The sequence below is a fragment of the Pteropus medius genome, unplaced genomic scaffold, assembly GCF_902729225.1.
Source record: "Pteropus medius unplaced genomic scaffold, Ma_sr-lr_union100, whole genome shotgun sequence".
NCBI lineage: Eukaryota > Metazoa > Chordata > Mammalia > Chiroptera > Pteropodidae > Pteropus > Pteropus medius.
The window spans coordinates 4888407-4891314 of record NW_024355990.1 but is presented as its reverse complement, the minus strand read 5'-3'; the positions used below and the strand labels follow the sequence as shown (position 1 = coordinate 4891314).

The following is a 2908-nucleotide window of genomic DNA, read 5'->3' as shown; positions in this document are numbered from 1 at the left end:
CGCCTACAGCACTTGGTCTTGCTAGGTGGTCTCCCACCCAGGTACTAACCAGGCCCAACCCTGCTTAGCTTCTAAGATCAGATGGGACTGGGCTTGTTCAGGGTGGCATGGCCATAGACTTCATAGCTCTTTTAAATGGTGAATATACTATCTTGTTGACATATTTACTTGTGTGTTCCTCTATTTTTTTGCAGTTGAACATCTACGCCAGTAGTTCTTAAGAGGTGATTTTGCCCCCTAAGGGACATTGGGAATATCTAGAGATATTTTTGGTTGTCACAATCATTGAGGGATATTATTGGCATTGAGTGGAGAGAGGCCAGGGATTCTGGTAAACATCCTGTAATGCCCAGGACACCTCTAACAGGCTCACAATGTCAATAGTGTAGAGACTAAGAAACTTTTGTTGTTGTTTTATATATTTATAAATCCTTTAGAATTATCTGTTGTTTTATACATTTAGATATATTTATATATATATACACACACACACATATATGTATATATGTATATAAATGTCACCAAAATTCATACAACTTTTGTTATTTGAAATTATATGAAATAAAAGTTTGAGAGGACTTACTGGGTCAAAATGCATAAATATTTCTATGGCTCTTGATAATAGGTTTCTACCTTGTTTTCCAATATTATTATGTCTCTTGAAATGATTATGTATTTACTTACCTCTCTGCAGGCTAGGGAGCACTGGTTTGCCTTAAATGCATCCACTTAGCACTATACATAGGGGTGCATTTCTAGCACAGTTCCTCTGGCTTGATCTGAGACAATTCTAAGTTTGACTTTGGAGTGACTTAAAGAGACTTCTGGTTTGACTCTTGGGCAATAGGTATGGTTTTAGGAGATTTCTGATTCCAGAAAGATTTTACTTTTTGTCTTCCCAGGATTCTGATATACTTCAAGTTGAAGTGTCTCCTGCATAACTGAAGGCTCTCCAAAGTAGATACAGGAATTCCAGAGTTAAGCAACCAATCTAGGGAGAGGAGGGGGAAGATAAAAGGAGAGGGAAAAGAGAGGGAGGGGAGGAGCTTGTGGAGAAGGTAAGAAAGATTTGTATGCTCATTGTTTTTCCAAATGTATTATTCCTTTAGGATTATCTGTTTAAAAAGGATACATAAACTATTTCATTGAAACTCCTTTCTTGGAAGTCTGTTGAGAGGGACTAGAAGAAAAAGGTCTTTACATAAAATAATAGCTCTATTAGCTGTAATTTTCCTTTCTTTTTTTTGATTAATGAATTTGAATGGTTGTGTAAGGTTGCTAGTATATAGTGATCTTAGACCAAAGAATATTTCCAGTATTTTTTTCTAATATTATCTATTTCTAGGTCAGTTTCAATACTTCCGTTTATCTTCAAATGACATGCCAGTCTTAAAAAACCAAGAAACTATTGTATTAAAATTTTCCAAGCTCCTTTGTTGTTCAAATTATTTTTTCTCAGGTCTCCTTTAGAGAAGGATGTTTTTTCTTTTTGGTCTTTCATCCTGTTATTTTTTCCGTTCCTTCTGCTCATCTCGTTCCCTGAAGGAAATCAGGCACAATTTCTATCAATGTCTTACTTAGCTTGACTTTAACTTCCTGCTGCTCAGAGAATTTTTGAAAAGCCAGATATAACTTTTTAAAAACTGACTTATTTGCTACTGTTTTTTACTTTTGTAAAATATTAGGCCTCTTTTTACCCCCTAGAAAAAGGACATGAATATATAATTTCTCACACTTCGCAGCCACACAATTGGTGTTAGAAACACTCAGATCAGTGACGCTGTGAAACATTTGGAAAATGCAGCAAGACATCGATTGTAGAAGTGTGGAATTTTGTACAAAACTACATTGTTTCATCCTATGGATGGCTGTCTTAAGATAGTGAGATTTGGATAAAACTGCGATAGCCACAGGATTTTTCTTCCTTTCCTTAACAATTTGTACCTCAAAAGAACAAGCTGTTAGGGTGACAAGATTTTCCCAACCACTCCATTTCATTCCAACTAATTCAAATAAGTCGTTCAGAGTAATCTCAAGGAAAGAACCATTTTCCCAGGTAAAATACTGAAAATGAGTCTTTTCAGATTAAATTTTTTTCCTGAATAAAAGCAGCAGCTACATTTTCAGGCACTGTTTTCTAAGATTTAAAAATTTCGAATTATCTTCAGTTAGTTAAAAAAGTTGTTTAATTGGGAATTTAGAATCAGTACTACTCTCTTCCTGGTGTGTGCACGTTATTTGTAAATATGGCATTTACAAAATAACTCCTGTAAGTTACTGGAGCACGTTTGAATTTTCCATTAACGAGACCCGGGACTTCCTATATTTTTTTCTGCTTTTCTGTGGTGAGATAACAAACCAGTATTTGTGTTTAATTAAGCAAGCCCAGCTGTCCCGATTTCACAGTTGTTTCAGCTGCATCAATTTTGTCCGCGTGCTTCTTGAGCGTTTGGGGGGTGGGAGTTGACAGCGACTGCCTGCGTACAAAGCCCCGGTGGACCGACGGGGCCTGGGGAAGGGGATTCCTTGTCCTGGACGCCGCTCAGAGCGGCTGCAACGACACTAACCTGCGGACCCAGAAGGGGCGACGACAGCCGGAGTGGGAAGGGCTGGTGGCCGGCCTCGGCCCTCAGCCCAGACCGCCCACCCCAGCCCCCGCCACGCGCAACCGCACCGCCGGCGCTCCCGCCGTCTCCGGGGGCCTTCGCCCTGTCCGATGCGGGGCTGTCCGCGGCGGCGCCTCATCCGGCGGGACGGTTACTCTGAGGACAGGCTGCCCCAGACTCTGATTTTCCTAACGTGTTGTCGAGGCCAGGAAGGAGGGACACATGTAGCGTGCCGCAGAGCGGAGCTCGCGGCCGAGCGGGGAGGCCCCGGCAGCGCTGGGGCTCTGGGCCTGCAGGCAGTA

General features: G+C 41.2%; 1 pseudogene; it reads right to left on the bottom strand.

Annotated features, from left to right (window-relative positions):
- Nucleotides 1-119, bottom strand: LOC120600420 (uncharacterized; annotated as a pseudogene).
- Between the last annotated feature and the right edge of the window lie 2789 nt (nucleotides 120-2908).